A 23,327-nucleotide genomic window follows, 5' to 3' on the forward strand; every position below is an offset into this window, starting at 1 on the left:
TCTGGAAGTGTGTTTTCTATGCAGTACTCCTGGTGACAAACTAATTGGAGACTTTTGACCAGCAAATCTTTAATGTATGTAATCATAATGTGGCTCCACTTAGGCAAAGATGTTCAATTCTCAATTTGTCCTCACTAATTCCCTAATTCTTTGTTTGCATCTTTACACATACCCTGATAACTTCAGCAAACTCTTCTTGTAACCGGATTGCGCAAGACCTTGCTGCACCACTCTGGAGGGGCAGAGTCCCATCACCACTGTCAAATTTGCCACTATTGTAGTTCTCTTTCCAAGACACTACAGGAGAAGTGAATCTAATTACCCTGATAAATCAGTTGTATCAGGATGTTTGTTGGTGCAGTGAGAGAATTTTCAAATCTGACAAGCCTTTGATATCAACTGTCAACTAGCAGAATATGTAGAAGGAGGATTACTTGTTCACATGCATCTCTGAGGAAGCATCTCATTACAGGTTCTCTATGCAGTGGGAGAGAGTGGCACACTGAGTGCAGTATGTAAAAGTAATCCTTTTGAGAATCACTACCTACTTGAAAGTATAAGCAGTATCATTCATAGTTACATGTAAGTCATATATATATATATAGTTATAAATAATATTACTCATGGTTATATCCCTAATACCTGGCAAGCTTCAAGTGTGGGTAATTGACTAAAAAATATGTATGTATTGGGGGAAGGGATGGCTTTTTAAACTGAACACATTGAAGAACATGCTCTAATGACGCAAAAAGGTATGTAATCTTCAAAGGTCCAAATAATGCAAAGGGTATACAGTGTAAATAAATCTGCCTAGAAGCAGCCCATGTCAAAAAGTTTTCAAGGTTTTTATGCATACGAAGGATACCTCTAAATTTGTTTTGCACAAAAGGAACAGCATAGTGCATAAACTGGAGGTACCTTACATTTTTACTTAGTGATAGAGTTTGGAGTAATTCTCCACCAGTGATTATAGATTTACTCCATTTCTTTTGATGGCTGCGGTTTTCTCTTGTGTAGTTATACTGTCATTGAACCAGTCTCCCACTGATGGATTCGCTGTTAAAGACAAGGTAGCAACAACCATCACTGTGTATGGCTCTTTGCCTGTTCTGTTTTTATATCTATAATACATGCCAGAGATAGAATTTCTATCCAAAAGGCTTCTGCATTTTAAATATTGTAGGTATCCACAACCCCACCCCAACCCCACCCCCGGCAAAATGAACAAAACCTGTGAGTGTTTCTTTCCTCACACTCTCAATCCTACTGGGTACTTTATTATTATTTTTTCTAAAGATTTATTTAGGGATCCCTGGGTGGCTCAGCGGTTTAGTGCCTGCCTTCGGCGTAGGGCATGATCCTGGAGCCCTGGGATCGAATCCCACATTAGGCTCCCTGCATGGAGCCTGCTTCTCCCTCTGCCTGTGCCTCTCTCTCTCTCTGTCTCTCATAAATAAATACAATCTTTAAAAAAATATTTATTCATTTGAGAGTGAGAGAAGGGAGAGAAACTTAAGTAGACTCTACACTGGCAGAGTGCAGAGCCCACCACCGGGCTGGATCTCAAGACCCTGAGCCCAAACCAAGAGTCTGATGCTTAACGGACTGCGCCACCCAGCTGCCCCCCACTTGGGTACTTTAAAACCCTTTCATCCTTAAAATCATTGAATGAAAAATGGAATGGGTGTATTTATTTCCTTTACCCAATTCTTTTTTTTTTTTTTTTTTAGGTTGTCAGTGTGAATGATTTGGGGAACTCTTGATGTTGTAAGGAAACTACCTCTTTGTCATTTGTATTCTGTGTCTTTCGACTTTGAACTTAAAATTTCTGTGAAGTGATTTACATTTTAATGTAATTAAATGGACCGATCTTCTTATTTATGGTTTCTGGTGCTCAATAAATATTAAAAGAATCCAAGTACTAGTACTGCTATTACAGTTCAGTTCTGCTCCACAAATATTTGCCAAGTGCCTATAATGTGCAAAGTGCTAGGCTAAACGGGGTGGAGGAGCATGCATGAATAAGTCACCATCTGGCCCTCAAAGAACTTGGCGATGCTGAGTGGAAGAAGGAAATGAAAGCCACCGCAGGAGCAAGAACAAACTTCTAAGAGGGTAAGTGCCTTCATAAACACGAAGGGAAAAAATAAATAAATAAACACGAAGGGACACATGCATGTGGGGTATTTGGAGATTAGTCTTTACTGACTGAGACCAGAGTAGGTGAAGGAAGAAATGTAGACAGGTAGAGTAGGTTCACATTATGAGGGGCCTTGAATGCTCTGCTTGGGACTTTAAACCTTATTCTACTCCTAAAGGAAAGCTATGAAGTGTTTTGTGATGGAGAGGGTCCAATCCAGTTTGTGTGCAGAATAATTCAGGAGGTGCTGAGAGAGGGTTTAAAACAATCTTAGATCACTACAACTTGTCTCAACTGTTTTCCTCCATAAATTTTTGCCTGACTCCAGTTCCTTTTTTAATGCCGCAGCCAGGAGAGTCTTCCCAAAATGCAAATACCATAATTCCCACTTAAAATTCCAAGACCTGTCCATTGCCTCAGGATACTTGTCCCAATCCTTCCCTTGGTTTACAAGGTCCTCTAAGATCTGGGGACATTTGTGAAGGGCACAGGCTTGTGGGAGTTGGGAACAGGTCTGCTTTTAGACACACAAGACCAAGACTGTGTCTTCAAGGACCTTGGATTTCAGTGAGGGAGGCAGACATGGAAATGTCCGACTGTGTCCTTTCCCTGTGGGGTGTCCTGCTGCCACCTTCTCCATTGCCCGAACGTACCCGATTTTCCCAATTTGAATGGCCATCTCTCAAGAGCTGCAGTTAAGTGCTGCTTTTAGGTTCAGCTCACATGTATTGTCTCTAGTACCCATCTCTAGCACCGCTAGTCAGAATTAATGTCACCTTCTCTTCAGTTCCCTCCCGCCTCTATGGTGACACTCACTGTGTATTCCCTGGGTAGCCACTTACATAATCAGACATGGTAACATGAGACAAATAAAGTCACCTAAACGCTCTTTTAATTTCTCACTTTCTGTTTTTATTTTGCAGAATAAGAAAATAAGAAATGTTCCTTAAGTTTCAAATGCATTATTCTGAAAAGGAGCTAAAAAGAGGTGGGCTTGGTTTGCCTTTCAGTTGCAAACACAGGACAAAATTTTCCTTGACAGGTGGAAGATTACCAGTGGTTTCTACTGGTGGTGGTTGAACATGCAGAGTGGTCAGTGTGAGGTCTGCCTCCCTCCCAGACTTCCCAAGCCTGCTGGATATCTCTCAGAATGCTGAGCTTTTCTTTGGTCAGCTGGGTGGAGCACGCCAAAATGCAAAGTCTGTTTCACAGCGCCTGCTTTCTTCCAGGAAAACTTGTAAATTGACATTTAAAAATCTGCTTATCTCAAAAACTGTCACCTAGGTCCAGGGGCTTAATTTTTCGGTTTCTTTTATCACTGTGTTTAGAATCCACAAATAAATAGGCTTGGGACCAACACAGATTCCTCCACCAACACCGACAGCCCTCCAGAGATGTGAAAAGAAAGTGAGGGTCATTTCACAGCATCATATTCCAGTATTGGCAGGATGAGGGAAAGATGGCAGGTTGCAGGGAAGTTTGCAGGGATGGAGGGGGCTGGTGGCTGATGGGACAGATGAGCAGCAGAGAGAAAAGATGGGAGTGATTTAATAGGTGCAGGGCGCTGGCTCTGGATTGCAATGAGCATTGAAGAATAAAAAAATAAAAGATTAGTAATGATGAAAATAAAGCTTCCAATGCCAGAACCTAAACCAAAAAATCCCGCTTAATACACAGAAGTAAAACATGACATGATTGGAAACAGCATTGCATCTGGAGTCAAAATATCTGGGTTTGATTCTGGCTCTGCCACTTATTGCCTGTACTGTAAATTGCTTCAGCTTTTAGAGCTTTTCCTACCATGAAGATGTATTTTTTAAATGCCCTAATAGGTTGTTGTGAAACCCAAAGAAGATTTCAGATTATTATTCAGATTACTATAAAAAATAGACATACTGAATTTATTTGTAATAAGTGAAAGCCTAGCTAATTCTTGGTCTACTTGGTAAAGCTATGATCTCAATTGCTATAACCTTTTTACTTGATCCCTTCTCAAAATCCCCCCTAGAATAACTCCCCAAACTTCATCTATGCTAGAAGCGGTTACAAAAAGCCAAATTGATTGTTGTTTTATTTCACTCCTTCACTTTTACAATTTCACAGTATAATTTGGCTCAGAATGTTCTCTCCTTATAATTTTTTTTTCTCACTCACCCCCTCACACTACCCTAGATGCTTCATATACACCTGAAGTCCCCAGTCAGCAAGAACAAGACAATCCATTTTGGAAGAGGGAGATTATAAAAAGAACTGGAAATATTTACCAAGTCACTCAGAAGAAAATATTGTCCATCTATGTTCAGGGCATGACATGCATGAATAAAACTGCCTATTTGCTTGATTGTCCCTCTACCCATGATCAAGAGCCCTCTCCTTTCTCTTCCCTTCAAAAACTGCCCTCCATTCCCTTTAGGGATCACCTCTAGTTTTTCGGACACCCTGAAATCTTTGTGCGTGTCAGCTGTACTCCACACTCCAATTCCCCCAGGTAACTCCCCAACCTCACATGCAGTGTCCCCTCTTTGCACCTTCCCTATGCCTTGACACTGTGTGTAGCTCTAGCTGACTCCGTCCTCGATTATATGTTGGTGCCTATTGTGCTGTCCCTACATCATACACACAGGTTGTATCTGTCACGTCCTGGTCTGCAAAAGCAGAGACTGCTATGGTCCTCCACGCTGGCGCAGCACCCTGCAGTTGGGGTGGGGGGATGTAAGCCCCACCCCAACCCTGTGAAATTGGCTTTCTCCGTGGCTTGCAGACAGGAGACTTGTGGAGCCTAAGGAACTGCGATGCAGGGCAGGGCTCCGCGGCCTGGCCCCACGCACCCCCGTTTTCCCAGTGCTGGACCCTACCTCGTCAATGCCCTTCCATTTTTTGTGGCTCCTGGCTGTGGCTATTATTCGGATTACTATTCATTTTGCCATTTAGCACTTACTGAGTCTGCACACAGATAAAAGGCTTCTCTAGGGGATGTAAAAGTGAATGAGAAAATTTATAATCTAGGAGAAAATTTGCAGATTAATCAGCATCATGGACTGTATAGTAGATTCTCTACCAAACCTTTCATTGATTCGAACGAGTTCTTTTAAAATGTCTGATTCTATGTGCGCTGTCAACCCTGTCTCCCTCTCTGCTCTTGAGGTGATAGTGAGATGTGACAATAGAGAGGACAGTGCTCTTTGTCAGGAAATAACAAGGAAGAGGAACACAAAGGGTCCAGGTGATCTGCAGAGTGGATTTTTTTTTTTCCTGGATAAAAAGGCTGGTTTTGTCATTTTGTTGTACTGAAGAGCTTCCTGACACATTCATAGGCTCCTTAAAGACTCAGGGAATAGTGGATTGGGGTGGGGTGTTTTCAATTTATAGTTCATATACTTGGCAACTAGAGTGTCATCTTGTCTTTCTGTTTCTTTCATTTCAGATGTATATGTCATCTTGTATAACAACATTCCAAACCCTTGACAGCTTCTGTGCATAATTCCCACTTTTGAAAAATGTCTTACACAACCTCAGTAGACTGCATTTCTTTACCTCTTGGGAAAACAACACTGAACAATGATGACACTACAGTGAAACTTGGACTGGTTACTTCTGCAGTCCTGTCAACCACAGGGGCTACGGTCCCAGCCCTTCACAACTCTGTGACCCCTAACATCTAGCACAAGAGTATTTAGTGTTAGGGTTACCTCTCTTTAAAAAAATCCTTTATTTATAATTTTGGTATGAGGGAGTGGAGAGAAGATGTGAAAAGCTGCGGAAACGAGGTACGGAATAGGATGTATATAGCTGGTGGTTGAAGGTGTGTGCTTTGCTTTGTACTGAGCAGATTTAGAACCCCACTTCTTCCTAACTATCCTAAACTATCCTAGCCATGAGCTTTGGACAAATTGCTCAATGCAAAAGTATCCAATTCTGCAGCTGTAAAATACCAACCTCAGTGACTGAAATCTAGGGAGCCCCAATAAATATTATTTATTTTATTCTCTATCCCTACTTTTTCAAGAGAAGGAAAAGTAAAAAAAAAAAAATGAAATCTCCTTTCAAATAATGGGGTTTTAATTTCAAAACCCCCAAAATTTCAAAAATTTCAAAAAAATTTAATAATTTCAAAAATCAAGAATCTTATACTTTGTCTTTTATCTGCTCAAATAGTAGATCAATACTATCTACTTCCATGTTGTTGAACTCCTCATACTCTCAAATAGAGCTCTTGAGTAAGAGTTTTTAGTGCTGAGTGATTACCAAACTAATTATAGTGATTTTACTATCTGGATATCTTTAAGGGAAAAGGCCAGATGCGTAAGATTGTATGGTTTGGCAACTCAGTAATCTTCAAGAAGACAGTAGTGTATTTACAAAGCATAGAGCATTATGTTAATTTGAATAGAGACCTTTCTCCTGAAATGTGATGGCTCTGAGGTTCTGAATGTTTCCCTAAACAATAAAACAAAGGATGGATTTACTTAGAAGGGGTGAATAACCAAGAGTAAATGAATTATATATTGAAACATAAGGTATTCAGGGGAATATGGGTTAGAATGGATCAAAGAAATAGGTGTGTTTAGATTAGGAAAGAGTTCTGGGCCACAGGGAATTGTACAAGAATGACATGGACAGCGTTTAAAATTTTGCTGGAGTTCAGCACCTAGGGATGAGGAAAGTAAGCAAGGAAAAGATTTAGCGATCAGTAAGGAAGTTTTTATGACCCAAGCATTAGAGGAGTACCTAACTTCTGGCAACTTATTCATTTGTACAGCAAATATTTATTGAATTCCTTAAAGAGTTTCAAAGCAAATGAGATTTATTACTGCACAAAGTAGGCAACGCCTCCTACTCCCCTGGGACTTACTTGATTAGAGAAAGAGAATTAGCAATGAACACAATCAATGAACTAGATAGCATATTAGAAAGTTTTAAGCCCTGTGAATGAAAGGACCCTGAAGGCAAGAGAAGGGGGAGGAGCCCTGGGATGTGGGGGTGGGGCAAGGGGTTACTGGGTATGGCTGGGGGGGATGGGCAACAGAGCTCAGTCCTCCCTGGCAGTTCAGGCCACCACACAAATGGATGAGTTTGCTTCTTGCTATTTTGTCTGACTTTGCTTTTCTAATGAACATCTGGGTTTTAGGATGTGAAAGTAAAATCTTAAAAAAAATTTTTTCTGGGATCCAGGCAGCAAAGGAAACAGTGGGATCAGGACAATGGGTAAGTACAATGAACTTTAAAACTGTACACAGCAAGGAGTGAATAGGGGCTGTTGTCATACATAAAATGAGCAAAGACTTCATATCAAATCAATGTCTTATTATAAACTCTTTGGGTACTCACTCATACTGATCAATGTATAATTTTGTTCTTGTTTATTTATTTAAAAAGATTTATTTATTTATTCATGAGAGAGAGAGTGAGAGAGAGAGGCAGAGACACAGGCAGAGGGAGAAGTAGGCTCCATTCAGGGGGCCCGGTGGGACTCGATCTGGGATCCTGGGATCATGCCCTGAGCTGAGGGCAGACGCTCAACCAATGAGCCACCCAGGAGTCCCTAATTTTATTCTTGTTTAGATTCAAATTCTAGAAAATGGATTTTTGCTTCACAATATAAAAAAAAAAAAACTTATGAAGTTAAAAAAATAAAATAAAGACTGTGCATGAAGTTTTGGAATTCAAAAGCACTTCCCATTTTGAATCTACAGAATGCTAACCACCTCTGAAGAAAATCTCTCCCCATGGGGATCCTAAGATCTTAGGTGAAAAATTCAGTTAGTTTGTCCATGGCCATCTTGTCAAGCCCCTTGATAATTTCCTCAGTTTCTCACTTTTCTCCAGGACATTACACTGTGTACTCATAGTCAAGCTTGGAACTGTGATCAGAAGGCTACTATAAAATACTTAAGATGCTGATTTGATAATGGAGTAATATAACCTCAGGTAGGAGGAAGAAACACTTTTTCCCCTTTTTGGAAATATGCTATTTGTTGTCCTGGCTGCCGGAGGCCCTGCTGTGCTAAACACATGGTATTTTGGATCTTCAACTCTGACGGAGGTGAGCAACCTAAGGAATCCACATCTCACTATGTGGAGGGACCTGGTAAGCCACAGGAGAATTTGACAGCTTCTAATCTATTGCTGTACATTCAGGCCACAGTGGGGTCCTTCTTTTCAACTCCTAGCCCTGGACTAGAGGACCAATTCAGGAGAAGTGGAAGAACAAGAGCCCTTGTGGCAAACTCTGAGACCTTCTCAGTTACCTGCAAGTATGGTCACACCGAATGTCTTCAAATTGTAGGACATGACAGGGAGCAAGAGTTCTCTGAACTGCTTATCTATTTAAACAGAGTTTTTCCCCTCTGATGCTCCAAGCTAGGGCTTGAAATCTCACAAAATAATAAAATAATATATCACTCCTTAGAATATGCTGGAGGTGGTGTGGTCTCCCTGAATGAACTGAATGAATAAGACAAAATCACCTGTACCCTTCGGAACACCCTAGATATCCCACCCACACAAGAAGTGGCTCAAGTCAAAATATTTCACAATATTCCACCCAAATTAAAACAATGGAGGGGCAGACTGGGTGGCTCAGCGGTTTAGCGCCTGCCTTCGGCCCAGGGAGTGATCCTGGAGACCCGGGATCAAGTCCCACATTGGGCTCCCTGGATGGAGCCTGCTTCTCCCTCTGCCTGTGTCTCTGCCTCTCTCTGTCTGTCTGTCTGTCTGTCTCTCATGAATAAATAAATATAATCTTAAAAAAAAAAAAAGAGCAATGGAGACAACTGAAAAGTGTAATGGGAACTGTATATACCAAAGGAAGAGAAAAGAAAGTCTGGATGCCTCCATTTTTCTTTTAAGATTTTATTTATTTATTCGACAGAGAGAGAGAGAGCACAGCAGGGGGAGAGGGAGAAGCAGGCTCCCCACTGAATAGGGAGCCCAATGCTGGGCTCCGTCCCAGGACCCCAGGATCATGACCTGAGCTGAAGGCAGACGCTTAACCGACTAAGCCACCCAGGTGCCCCTGGATGGTTCCATTTCTAACACCAACAGGCAAACACAGAACATAGAGGTGAAAAAATAGGCACCTGTCATTTTCAGCAATTTTTTTCAAGTTTGGGGGATTCTTTTGTAGTAGAGTTTTTGGACTTTAGAAAAGGGATAACAGGAGGTAGAAGTCTCAAGTGTGAGACAGAAATAAGCAGACAGAGCCACGGGCATAGGAAGCCTATTTAATTTTAATTTGAACCTAAATATTTTTACAGAGATGTCAGAGTTTGTTGGCTTAGCTGTGTAACTCTGCTACGAGGTGCAATTGTTCCATAATGTAGAAATGAGGAAACGTTTCATGGAATTGTATTTCTCGCCTTTGGTTTTCCTTGCTTCAGTGAAAAATGTTGAGAAAAAGTTTACTCTGTGGTTTATTCTAAACAAATTCAATTCAGCATCCAGGTATTATTGCTCAATCAGCCAACTTAAGTACTTATTTTTAAAAGTGTATTTTTGACTTTAAACACTTAAATCCATTGTGGTTTATCATGTCAATATATGTTTTGGCGCACGCACAGCTCTGAGAAGGCCTGGTAAAATTCCTTAAAGGAGTCTTTGAAAAGCTCTTGCAGCAGGAACAGTCCTCTCTGTTCTCCAAGAAGATAGATCTGCATCTGAATACCTTAAAGCATATTCTGCAACTGCCTGTCCCTCCTTTTCCAGAGCCAAATCCAGGCCCCGATGATGGGGTAAATGTACCAACCAAATAAGTTGTTTTTCAGTTAGTACAAATAAAATCCAAGAATTCGTGTTTGTGTGGCTGAGTGAGCTCACATTTTGAAATAAGAACAAATTCAATTTGTACAAGGACTTCAATGACAGTTCAATCCAAGTTTTCCCTCATCTGATCTCCAATAACAACCTTAGAAGACAGGCAGGGCAGCTATGAGGGTTCCTATTTTCACAGATGAAGAAACAGATTAAAAAGAAAATCAGCAATAGGCCAGGGCCACAGTATTCTGTCCAAGGCAGTAGATGGAGGAGTAGGTTAATATATGATGTATCTGGTTTTGTTTCAACTTCAAATCCAGTGCACATCTATTATATAATAGTACTTCCTGAGAATCAATTGACTGAAGGTAAATACTTAAAATAGTCATAATATTAGATCAGTGAAGATTGTTATATTAGAAGTATTGGCAGGAATTGTTATTGTTTTTATCGGTGTCCCGACTATTAAAGTGGCACAAGAAAGCTTTTTAATAAAATCAGAAAAAACAGATGGTCTCAGGAGGGAAAAATGTTTCCTTATCTAGAATATTACTGGATAATGTGTATTTCCAGATCCTCTAGAATGTTCTTTCAAAGGTCCTTGCCCCATTCAGAGAAGATGGGTATTTGTAATGAACCCTAGTCAAGGATGGAAATACTTGTTCTGCCAAGAACATTTTTTTGGGAGATATTCCACTGTTAATAACTACAAGTTGTCTCCATAATGAAGCAATGTTATTACCACTGCTCCTCCTCTTACTGATGCTACATTTCTATCAGTAATAACAATAACTAATATTTTTAAATGCTTACTATGCACCAACCCCTGTGCCATGTACTTTCTGTGGATACATTGTTTTCTTTCCCATTTATTCTTCATGACAACCTTCAACCTTACATGATAGAAGAAACACCTATCACTGCCTTCTGGGCAGCTGCTAGTTATAATAATAACAATAATAATAATAATAATAATAATAGAAATCTGTTGTTTATTATCAAACTTGTTAACACACCTGTTTTTACCAATGATTTAAATGAGCTTTCAAGAGGTGAAGTGATTTCCCATATTCCCGTGCTAGTAAGTTAACGAATACGTATTTGGATTCAGATAATCTGATTTCCAACAAAGAGAAATTGAATCCCCTGATTCTACTATTCCCCCTTCCTGTGAATGATCTCACAAATTGAATTGTACATCTAGATTCTCTAGAACAAGGGACTCAGAACTTAATGTCCTTCTAAATCCAAAGTTCCTAGGTTAGGAATTCTCAAACTTTTGAATTGATGAAGAATCACTTTCATTCTTCTAGAATGCTATGGATTACAAAAGAGCTCGAGAGACCTGGCAAAGTGTAGAGTCACATTAAAAACACACACACACACACAACAAAACAGACTTCTAGATGATTGGGGAGGTTTTTATCAAGTGTCAAACCCAAGACCTGGAGATGCAGGAAATTACATGTTTGTTTGTCTTGAAGATGCTTCCTACCTGATAAAAAATATTTGTTTTCATGAAAAAATATTGCAAGGGAATATGAAATAGCAGGTTCTGTTAGATCCTAAGGCTTTGGAGAGAGTAGTCTGCACAGAGCAAGGGGAGCTGCAAAAGCATGGGTCTAGGGATTAACCCAAGAGGTGCTGGAGAAGGCTCACTGCAGAGCTGGCATGAGGCATGTCAGGTTTTTTGTTCTCTCCCATGGTAAAATGGAAGTGACCATCACCATATCAGGTGACAAAGTCTATGTTTATTATTGCCAATGCCTGTAATGAAGAGAATTATTTTCTATTATGGAGTTCCCTTTAACTTGATCTTCTCTTTCCAGACAAATCCAGAGAAGCGATGTTGTTGAGTATTCCTTTAAATGAATTGGCTTTTTTTTTCTTTGATTCATTAGTCTGAATTCAGAATATGCACAAGGTGCTATAGTGCAATGGCTTTCCAACACTGCAAATTTCTAGAGGCACTTTGATGGAGATCTAAGTCCCTGGGGCAATAAGTAGCCCTATTCTCTTACTGACATTGCAAAAAAGAAAATGCCTGGGTGGTTGCATCTGAAGAGTTGCCTGTAATTATATTCACTGGGTCCACTTTAGAGAGGGACCCACAGTAGGGGGTATGCATGTTGGACCCCTTCCCGAAGCGGTGGAATGACTCCAATCCCGCACAAGGTGGTCTTGTACATCATTTACTGAGGCTGGCATGCAGTTCCAGAGGCATGGATACGCTGAAATGTGTGAATCAATGCCAGAAGTCAAGCATGGCCGTGGCTTCAGTAAGAGCACCAGAGACCAGCCTGATACTGACTGATTAGAAGCGTTTCATGAATGAGAACATGTGGCAGTGACACATGCAGTCAGATATTCTGGGAGTGAGCCACCATTCTGAAAAGAATGGGACTTCTGAAAAGTCATTCAACCAGTCTGGTCTTTACTTTCCCCACGTACTTAATAAAAAGTTAGACTTGCTGCTCATCAACCCCTCCCTTCTCGCTGAAATGCTCTCATCTCTAGTCTAGACTTGAAGACCGTGTTTTGAGAACCATCTATCTAGTGACCTAAAAAATGGACTGGACTTCTCAACCTGTTGAAAGTATAAAGGAAGAAAAGCTTACTCACTACTAGAATTTGGTTTCAGAGATATTTAATTACAGCATTTGGAGATGTGTCATTCATCTATAGCTGGTCAGAGACATGGTCAACTGTTTTGCTAAGTCATTTATTATCTCCTTCTATAATTACTAGTCTCTAATCACCTAATTCTATTCTACCAGTTTGTGTGAGGGGAGCCTTACTTTTCTATCCTCTGTATCAAAGCCCTACAATAAAGCCATGATGCTCGTGATCATCTTTCATTCTGTTGCATTTCAAAATTTTTCTTCTCCTGCGTTTCTGATTATTTCTGTTTTTCCTGGCTATTGAATCATAGAATTATAGTCTTTCAAAACTAAAAGCGATTTTAGAAATTATTTAATCCTCTGTTTTACTTAATTGAAATTTGAGAACAGGAAAGATTATACAATTTGCCAAATGCCTGCAGCTGGTTAGTGGCAGTTACGCTTAGTATCAGGTGCCTGACCCTTGACCTGCAGATTTCAGGGAGACCCAGGAGGCTCTGGCTCCACCAGTGGGTAGAGCCCAACCTGACCTGATCTGAGAGATTACGATACAGCTGCCTGGCTTCAGCGATGCCCGGGTGGAGAGAGCCATGGCGTAAGGTCGAATTTGGGCAGCCCACTAAAGACAGGGTGGAGAGAAGAGCATGAAATTAGAGTTGAGGGCATTTGGCAGAAGGTGAACTCTAGGGATAATCAAGACTAGAAGGGAGTTTACTGATTATAAACAGAGTTCAGTGTCTTCAAATGCCAAAATACTCATCCAGACACTATGTATTTTGCCCAAATCTCTACTTTGGTGAGTTTCATTTGTTTGTTTTTGGCGAATGTGTACAACTTGGCTGAAAGTGCTGAACACAAAAGGACGGACGTTGGCCGCTGTTGAGAATGGATGGGGAGGGGACAAGCGGAGGCAGGGAGCCCAATCTCCAGTCAAGGGATGATGGAGGCTTGGGTAGAGGCTTTGAGCAACCACAGAGAGGGTACAAAAGACGCAAGGCAGCAAAAACAGGGGAGGAAATACTGGAGACATGGGAGCACCTGCAGGAGAGAGACGTGAGTTATCTTAATTTTCTTTTTAGATTTTCCTTTTTTTTTTTCTTGGTACATGTTTTATTAAGAAAAGAATATAGTCAAAATCGCTTTACTGGATCTGAGTCTGGAATGACTTTCTGTCTACTATTTTTTCATGGATCACCTTTTTTTTTTTTAAAGAACAATTTCGGGGATCCCTGGGTGGCTCAGTGGTTTAGCGCTGCCTTTGGCCCGGGGCGCGATCCTGGAGTCCCGGGATCGAGTCCCGCATCGGGCTCCCTGCATGGAGCCTGCTTCTCCCTCCTCCTGTGTCTCTGCCTCTTTCTCTCTCTCTCTCTGTGTCTATCATAAATAAATAAATAAATCTAAAAAAAAAAACAATTTCAAATTTATAGAAAAGTTACAGAAATAGTGCAAAGGACCTTGATATACTCTTCACTCAGATTCACCAACTGTTAACATTTGCTATGCTTTCACTTTCTCTCTTTTGTGTATTTTATACACATAAAAATTATATATTCTTTCTGCGTCTTTCAAGAGTTCATAGCTCTTTTACTCCTAAATGCTTTAATTGTATATTTCCTAAGAACAGGACATCCACTTATGCAACCATGTATGAGTCTCAAAATCAGGAAATTTACATTGATACATGATTAATATCCCATCTATAGACCTTGTGTGAATTTCACAAGATCGTCCCACCCCAGGACTGTTCCAGACCGTGATTTTTTTCTTCTGGTCTGAGATCCAACCCAGGATCACCTGTTGCATTTAGTTTTCATGTGTCTTTGGTTTTCTTTGATCTGAATCAGTTTTTCCTTCTTCTTTGGCCTTCTGTGAGTAACATTTTTAAAGGGTACAGCTCAATTATTTGTAGAATGTTTCTCAGTTGGGGCTTACCCATGATTTCCTCCTGACTGGACTCAGGTCATGTTTTTTGCAAGGGGTCCCACCTGAGAACAATTGCAGTCTTCCCAAGGCATCATATTAGGAGATACATTTTGTGTTTTGTTACTATTGCTGAAAAAATTAATTACTGGTGATCTTAACTTTAGAGAAAGAACACGTATTTCAAACAGTGGATTTTTTTTTTATTTTTTTGTCTTCAGCTCAGTGTAGTGTCATTATTGAAAAACAATTCTGGAAATATTTTTTAAATCAACATGGGCTCATATTTTATCCATATTAAAGTTGGGCATACCTACAGAAACGGGATGTGAACATACTGCCGTTATCAGGCTAAGTCCTAACACAGTGAAAATTTAGATAAGGGAAAGTTTCATGCATAAGGAAATGTTGACCTAAGCAGGAATAGTGTTCTTAGCTTCTGCATGTGTATAGTTTCTAGGGAATCATTTGGATACATACATTTTTCAGATCTGTTGACTATATCTAAGCACCAAATATAAATCATAGCATTCGGGGGACATTATATATGGACATTATATATACCTGCGAACTTCTCCTTGGATGACTTCCTTGGTCCCAATTAAAAACGAACAGACTTAGAATAATGGTCCTACAATATTTTGATCTGTGGTGGAGGTGGATCACTCATTGTTATTGCTAATTGTGGCTGTTAAGGAAAAGGACCTATTTCTCTAGATCAACAATGAAAATTCATAAAGATTTTGGGTTTGTGGATGAAATAGGCTTTATTTGTAGGAATCCACTGAGAAACTATTCAGTATCAGAAAATTGGTCTTAAAAGACGTTGATGGAATAATGGTTGACTTTTCTACAACAGCAATTGGGTTTCTGTGGCATCTTTGTTTTTGAACTGCTTTTGTCAGAATGTGGTTTGCCTGTCACTGGTGGTGCTGTTAGACATGGCGACGGGTGATTTGTTTTAATAAAAGTTTTAGCCATAGATGAAGTACTATGGATTTAGAAAGAACAGCTAAAATGCTTACTGCAGAGCAGAACTTGCAATTCTTTATTTTGAGTGTAGATTGATTCTTTTTTGAGTAAATGACTTACTAGTCATTCCGTATTCCCAAGAACGGCAAGAAGAAAAAGATAGAGGAGGGAAAGTGGATGGGGAGAGGATTTCAGGGACACTAGCACTCAGGGCTCAGATGGTGCATTAGAGAGTCTGGCTGGGATAATTCTGATTTCCACTGCTGTGAACCCAATTCTCTGGAACGTCATACACAGCTCAGCAGGATGAAGCTGCAATGCTGCTAGAGGGTGACAATGGTAGTAGCTCTATGCTGCCATCTGGTGGTATTTCGCTGCACTGCCTCCCCCAGTGAGTCCTAGGCTCCGCTGCCCTTGAGCCCCTGGCTGGCCCACCCACACCCCCAAGTGTAAAAATCGGGAAGTTTGGCCTGTTGGTCCATTATGTACCACAGTAACGTCTCTATTCTTCTGGTGTTCTTTTCTCCTTTGTGGAGTAGATTTCTTCTCCCCTTAGAAACCTTGGTGCCCTTTGCACTGTCTCTCCTTTCCCCGTTGAGTCCAAGAACAAGAGCAAGAACAGCTAACACTTATGGAATCCTTTCTAGCTACCAGGCTCACTAAGTGCTTTGTAAATATTATTTTATTTAATCATAGGAAAAAAAGCTACAGGAAGTAGAGAGAATTATCATTCCATTTTACAGATGGGGAAACATAATAATGGCCTAGCTCATGTTGAATCATTGGCTTATCTGCCTAGAGCCTGAACCCATCTGTGCATAGCCTTCACACCTGTGTATGAAACTGAATAGAATGTTACCTGTCCCACGCACATTTTGCTTGGTCTTATTTCTAATTGTGGAATGAAAGACTCATCTCTTATGAAAATATGTCAAGCATTAGTGAACAGGTTGCAAAAATATATTTGGTGGGGGTAGGGAGCTGCTAACTAGTGCCCCTTACATTTGGATTCATGTTTCTGAGGTGGCTGATCCAGTCTGGAGAAAATGGAGTGATTTAATAATTGTGAAAGTCAAATGAGATAATGTATATGGATTGAATTTGAATACTCTATGCCAAAATTTATTATTATGTTATAATGTTGGACAGATTCTTAGTGTCACACGTGACCAAATGAATATATTTAATAAAGGTGTAAATATTTATTTTGTGATGCATCTGAGTTAAGTACAGCTTCTTTAACTTAGAGAATAAAACTCTATCTGATTGATTTTAAAGCAGATTAATTTTTTTAGAATATACAATATATATTACATATTTTGTATTTTTTTTTTTAGTATAGACTTTAGCCGAACATTTTAGTCAACCAACCAGCCATTCATCCACTCTCTCAGTACAGATTCTTATCAAATTTAAGAACATGATATTGTACTAGTCACCATGTTGCTAAAATTTTCTGTCTGGTCTGGTTTTTAAAAAGGCAAAATAGGGATGCCTGGGTGGCTCAGCAGTTGAGCATCTGCCTTTGGCTCAGGGCATGATCCCGGTCCTGGGATCGAATCCCACATCAGGCTCCCTGCATGGAACCTGCTTCTCCCTTTGCCTATGTCTCTGCCTCCTCTCTCTCTCTGTGTCTCTCATGAATAAATAAAATCTTTAAAAAAATAAAATAAAAAGGCAAAATATCTATGATTAAAATATCGAGTTTACTATTTGACATTATATTAAATATTCAACCGTTCATGATTAAAATGTAGACCGTAAACTTGTGCAAACAGTAGCTATTTTGTAAATACTTGCTTCCATGGCCCCTTCCAAGCCACTTTTGATTTGTGAGGATTTGTGAGGATCACAGAGTGGGATCCTGAGCTACATACAACCTGTAGATCAGCCTTGCTTGGAGATATCTGGAAGACCCTCCAGAGATTAACTAACATGAGATTCTAGGCAGGACATTAAAGAGTTTTCTTGAAGAGACCTGGTACACATACAAGATTCTTTCAAGCTGTAGAATGAGAAAAGAGGGGAGATAATGGCAACGTCAATATAGTGAGGAATTCCTCAGTAAGGTATTGCCCAGGATCTCCCATAGTGAACTACTTCCGTGCCTAACGCTATGAGGAACGGAGGCTGTGACACACACACAAGGCCTCAGCCTTTACGCCTCTGTAAGCTGCTGAGCACCCCTGACAGGACTGTGTGGGGCCCACACCGTTGTGGGGCAGCCAACAAGAGTGCGAGGCACTGTCTTCCCTTGGACAGCAATGGTGAGAACGTGTTGGAGGACGGAACAAAGCAAAGAATAGAGCCAGATACTGTAAAGTCTGGGTACTCTCAGGGCCATTCCCAGTTTCCTCTCCCTTCCTCTACTCTATGGGTTGGAAAGCTTACACACTCATCTTCCCAGATTCCCTTGCAGGGAGAGGTTCCCATATGAGCTAGTTCTGAGTAACAAGGTGTTAGTGCAAGCCATTAGGTTGGGATACCAGAAAATCTTGGGAAAAGACAATTTTGGTTGGAATGCTCCCTCAGCCCTTTGCCATTCTTCTTACTTTATCTTTCCTGGTTGGAACTAGCCCTGGGTGTGTAGGACTAGATTTTTTTTTTTTTTTTTAATGTATAAGCATTTTTTTTTTTTTTTTTTTTGCCAGCTATGTGTAGAAGGACTTTCTTATTTGCTACCAAATGCATTCCTAACTGATAGAGCCTCCAGGAAGCACCAAGGTGGTGTTTGTTAATAGCTATCTGGACCAGCCTGCTAGGGCGACTGGGAGCCAGGGAGGAGGGTAGTGGCAGGAATGGTGGTGGGAGAGCTGGCAAATGCCAAGTGTATGCAAGCCTTGGTAAGTATGTGCTGGCCTGGAGATCCTGAATTTCTGCAAGCAGGGTGGGAGGCTGGTCCAGAGAACCACACTTTGGATTTCTTCCTTGTGATTTCTTTGTACTCATCAGCTGGTGTAGCCTGAGGAGGTGGGTTGCAAGTGTATTGGTGTTCATATTCTTGGATTTCAATGTATCAATTTGCTGATTTATTACAAGTGTCTCCAGTGTGCTTCACAATTCACTGGCTCAAGGTTTCACAAACTTTTCTGTTCAGGGGCATATGGTAAATATTTTAAACTCTGCAGGCCACTCAGTCTCTGTGACACCTACTCAATGTCCCCATTGTTGCATGAAAGTGGCCACTGACAATATATAAATGGAAGAGTACAGCTATGTTCCAATAAAACTTTATTTACACAAATAGGCGGTGTGCTGGATTTGACCTGAGAGCTATAGTTTGCCAATCCTTTGCTCTAGATCTCAGAGTGGCAGAAGAGATAAGGGTATTCTCTAAAGTTAGATTTATATGTCACTATAAATTATTTTTGCACTATTAATTTATATTACAAAATTCATTTGTTTCAATAGATTTTTTCTCAAGATTTCCCCTCTGAAAGTTGGGTAATGTCGAGCAGATTTTCTGGGCCAGTTGCCTTTCTGATGCAAAAGACGCTGATAGCCGTGTTTCTGAAAGTGTGTTCTGCAGGAGATCAGTTCCATTGGATACCCCAAATCCAAAAATAAATAGAAACGTTAGATTTAAATACATTTGGAAAGCACTGAATTTAAAAGTTGAAGCAGTTTCTCTCTCTCATATGCTACATCTACTCAGTCACCCAAGCTAGAAATCTGCAGATTATTTCATTATTTTTTTAGTTTCCTGTATCAAATCTATCTCCAAGTCCTATTGATTTGACTTCCTAAATATTCTTCCATTTTTCATTCTCTCTCTCTCTCTCTCTCTCCTTTTTCTCCCAGATATTTTATTTCAGGTTCTGGCTGCTTCTCATATTCAGAATCCACCCCCCGCCCCAAACACTCCAGTCTCAAACCCCCTCTGCCAGAATCCTGTGTCAAAATGCAAATCTGACCATGTGAATGTCCTGCTTAAAACCCATTAATGACCTCTCACAGTGACTGGCCAGGACAACACTTTCTAACCCCTGTTCACTAGGTGTTAGATGTGCTACAAGAAAAATTCTGTAGGAAGCATTAGATAAACGGAGTCCTTTACCTCTCAGAGCTCTTAATATAAAATGAATTTTGACTCTTCAAGAAGGGATACAGGTTGCAGCAATTTCCAAATCCAACTGAATGTACGGCATCCTTTTTTCCTGGGAACTAGAGAATGATTAGTTTTCCTATCAAGCCTTTTGAGAAACACTTCCCCCACAGATACAACAAAGAATTAAAATTAATGGGGGTTTGCTCAACTCTATAGCCCCAGTCTAAGAATTAATGTCTCTTTGATGCTGCCCTACAACTGTTTTTCCTTGGGGAGACTGTCTCCTTTTCCCTGGCGATACAGGCTCAGCATCTGGGGGAAAGTTAGGTCTGAGGTCAAAGAGATTCGCCTTGGAATTTCAACTACTCACCAGATGTGTGAGTTTGGGTAAGTTTCTTCAGTTTCCCTGAGTCTCTTGTTGTTGCTACTTATGCTTGACCTGCCAGGGAAGCACAGCAGGAACGCCACAGAAGCCACTCTGGTTTAGCCTCGCATCTGAGTAAGAACTAAGTGTCCTGGGTACAAGGAGGGGCCCTGAGAAAATCTTATGCAACTAACAGAGCATTAGCCATATTATGCCAATAGGAACTAAAAAGCAGGTTTCAGGTGGCTCTTCCTTCAAGTGAGATCCAGGTGGTTTCCTCTGCTGTACTATGCACACTACAATGTCAGAGATGACCTCTTGCAAAGCCTCCAATGATGCATTTCATTGAGCATCATTTACCTTTTGTATGAAATAATGTGACCATACCTGGTCCTTGCCTTGTGTCAAAAATTCTTCCCCTCTCCTGAATTTATTCACAGAACAAATGGCAGTGTTTTTGTTTGTTAATGAATAACAGCCTGGACCTTGGAGCTGTGCTATCCACTGATTTTTATTCTTTAAAATCTTAATTAAAGATATTTAGGAAAAAATAATGCAAGTTTTAAGGAAAATATGAACAAAATGTGGTGTATTTAAAAATGGGTATGAAGGGGCGCCTGGGTGGCTCAGCTGGTTAAGGAGCTGCCTTTGGATCAGGTCACGATCCCAGGGTCCAGGGATTGAGCTCTACATCGGGTTCCCTGCTCATTGGTGTGTCTACTTCTCCCTCTTTCCCTGCCCCTCTCCCCCACTCATGCCTTTTCTCTCTCAAACAAAGAAATAAAAAAAAATTTTTTTAAATGGGCATGGAATATTTATTGAGGAGATGTAAAATTTTCCTAAATTTGGATATGTTTAAAATGGTCTTGAAAAATACTATAAAATATGTGATGGACAGAGCAAGAAATTAGGTAAGACAATTTCTGGAAACAATTTATAAATGAGAAATATCTGAAGCTTTCGGGTCTCTGTTATGCTCCATTTTCTCAGTAGATGGCGCCCTTCCACCTTCAAAACTTTTATTTACACTAAGGTGTAAAAGGCTGACAATCCATTACAACAGTAATCAAATCCTCTTTGGGTCTTTCCTAATTACATACATACAGCCCTATGGCACCTGCAATACCTTCCACAGAGAAAGGATTGCATAGTTAAGCCAATATTTCGAATACAGTAAAATTTATTTCCGCACTTTAATATATTTGCAAGAGTCAATTCTTTCACTCATCTACTGGTAATTCACAACTACATTCTCACATATTGTCTTCTTCCCAATATTTCTAACCTCACGCTAGGACTCTTACTCCAGATAGGCCACCCAGCTACCGTTTTATCAAGAAGAGCAAGCCATTCCTTTTATCATTAACTCAGTTCTTCAGTCAACAATTATTTATTCAGTACCCACTATATGCCAGACACCACAAAGCTCAAAGGAGGCAAAGATACATGAACAAACGTCTTTGCCTTTAAAGAGCCCGAACTTCTTTGAAGGATATAGAAACAATTATATTGTGTACACAATGGTACTTATCATAATGTTAAGAGAAAGACATGTGGTGTTATAGGATCCCAGAGAAAGGGGACCAAACCCAGTCTGCAGGAGGGAGTGTGGGAGAGCTCCCAGGGATTACTAAGGTTAGCTAAGCCAAGTCTTAAGGGGCATTAGTTTAGCAAATATCAGGGTAGAGCTATGTTCTAGGTAGGCAGTGTTACAGAATGGGGGTAAGGTGCGTCATACCTGTGTAGTTACTTTTCAGAGCAGCTCAACCTTAAATACAGCCAGCAGGTCACCATTCTGGCTGCATATTAAATGCACTCCGGGCTTTCAAAATACCAATTTCTGGTCTTCATTCCCAGATAGCCTTCTCTAATTCATCTAGAGATGCCTGAGTACTGCTGCTAAAAACAAAATTGTCGTAGATGAGTTTAACAGGTGTCTGGGGTTGGGAAACTTTTTGTTGGTGAGTGAGTGAGTAATGAGAATCGAGCTTGGGGTGGTAGACAGGTCTTCACATTTTACACTTGGGAGGCTTGATAAATATGTAGATCCTGGGCCCCCTTCCAGGAAATTCAACACTTTCCAAATGCATCTGATAAAACTAGTCAGAAAGTCACATTTGAGAAACACCAGAACACACCTGGGAAACCTTGTCCTGTTGTCCATGTCATACCTACTAATGAAGTTTTGTTTTGTTTTGTTTTAGCTTGCTAATTTGTTGCAAGGGACTGAGATGGTTTTGGAATTGCTTTTGAGAGGAGCCAGTCCAGCGGTCCTGTGGGAAGGATGGTATGACCCAGGCAGGGAGATAATTAAGAATACTCTTGTAAAACTTCAGGTGAGTGGATGGAAGCCTGACCTTGGATGGTGGCAGTTAAGGACAACGGTGTGGGCAGTGTGGGAGACAGCAGGGATGCCAGAGATACTCAGAATGCTAAACTGCCAGGACGTGGAGATTAGTAGGGGCTAAAGAGAAGGATAGGGCTAGATTAAGATCTTTAGGAGCTCTAAGTATTAAAAATGGTTATGTTGCCTCACTGTACATATTTTTAAAAAATCCATGGTGGGGGATCCCTGGGTGGCGCAGCGGTTTGGCGCCTGCCTTTGGCCCAGGGCGCGATCCTGGAGACCCGGGATCGAATCCCACATCGGGCTCCCGGTGCATGGAGCCTGCTTCTCCCTCTGCCTGTCTCTCTTTCTCTCCCTCTCTCTGTGACTATCATAAATAAAAAAAAAAATTAAAAAAAAAATTTATTAAAAAATCCATGGTGAACCATATAATGTACACAAGAAAATTCAGCAAAGTCCTTCTTTTAAATTTTTCCTACAGTAAGGTTTTTTGTTTTGTGCAGTTTTAAATATTGAACTCTTTCCAATTTTTTTTCTGATATCCCTCAGTTGTTGACACCTTGAACACTTAGTAGATCTGACTATTGGGAAATTCAGTAACTACTATCAGGGAGAGAGGGAGGGGGAGGGGGAAAACAGGGATTGGAAAGGGACAGAAAAGAGGAGAGGGGGAGGAAGTCTCTTACTCTTCTTATAAGGACACCAATCCTGGGACACCCAGGTGGCTCAGCAGTTGAGCATCTGCCGTCAGGATCAAGCGCATGATCCCCCATCTGGGAAGCCTGCTTCTCCCTCTATCTCTGCTTCTCTCTGTGTGTCTCTCATGAATAAATAACTTAAAAAAAAATCCTAAAAAAAAATAAGGACACCAATCCTATCATGGGGGCTCTGCCCTCTAGATCAGCTCACCTCCCAAAGGCCCCACCTCTGAATACAATGGCATTGGGGATTAGGATTTCAAAGTATGAATTTTGGAAGGACTCACACTATGTCCAAAAGACCTGAGTAGTAGGGCTGCTAATGCCACAGCCAGTACAGCTCTGCTGCAGAGCCCTTCCTTTATTCTGGGCCACTTAAAACTCCCAGCCATCCATTGCACTCAGTAAATGGGCTGGTTGCTAAAAACCTGCAAGGCAGTGAGGGAAGCTTCATAGAGAAGGAGA

The sequence above is a fragment of the Canis lupus genome, chromosome 29 (assembly GCF_003254725.2).
Source record: "Canis lupus dingo isolate Sandy chromosome 29, ASM325472v2, whole genome shotgun sequence".
NCBI classification, from domain to species: Eukaryota; Metazoa; Chordata; class Mammalia; order Carnivora; family Canidae; genus Canis; species Canis lupus.